The sequence below is a fragment of the Cucurbita pepo genome, unplaced genomic scaffold, assembly GCF_002806865.2.
Source record: "Cucurbita pepo subsp. pepo cultivar mu-cu-16 unplaced genomic scaffold, ASM280686v2 Cp4.1_scaffold020524, whole genome shotgun sequence".
Lineage (NCBI taxonomy): Eukaryota > Viridiplantae > Streptophyta > Magnoliopsida > Cucurbitales > Cucurbitaceae > Cucurbita > Cucurbita pepo.
In genome coordinates, this window is record NW_019666215.1 from 1 (window position 1) to 247 (window position 247).

Genomic DNA, 247 nt, shown 5'->3' on the forward strand with positions numbered 1-247 from the left:
CAGCAGCAGCAGAAGCATCATCTTCGACGTTGTCTTCTAATCTACCCCATCTGCCTCCAAGTGCCATTGCCATCATCTCATATATCTTGTTTCCTAATTCAGCTGGACTATCAGGCTGTATGAAGAAGAGCAGTGAGAGAACAATGTAAGACATCAATCAAAATCATGAACTCCTGGAAAATAATCAAACATTGATTGAACTTTCTCTTACAGAGAATCCACTGGATATCAATGCTGTCTCGTATAA

The 247-nt window shown here is 40.1% G+C and overlaps 1 long non-coding RNA gene across 1 annotated transcript; it reads right to left on the reverse strand.

Annotated features, from left to right (window-relative positions):
- On the reverse strand, nucleotides 1-247 carry LOC111787408. Its single transcript, XR_002813974.1, has 2 exons — nucleotides 212-247; nucleotides 1-115 (listed from the first exon to the last, which is right to left on the reverse strand). It is a non-coding gene; the product is annotated as an uncharacterized LOC111787408 (long non-coding RNA).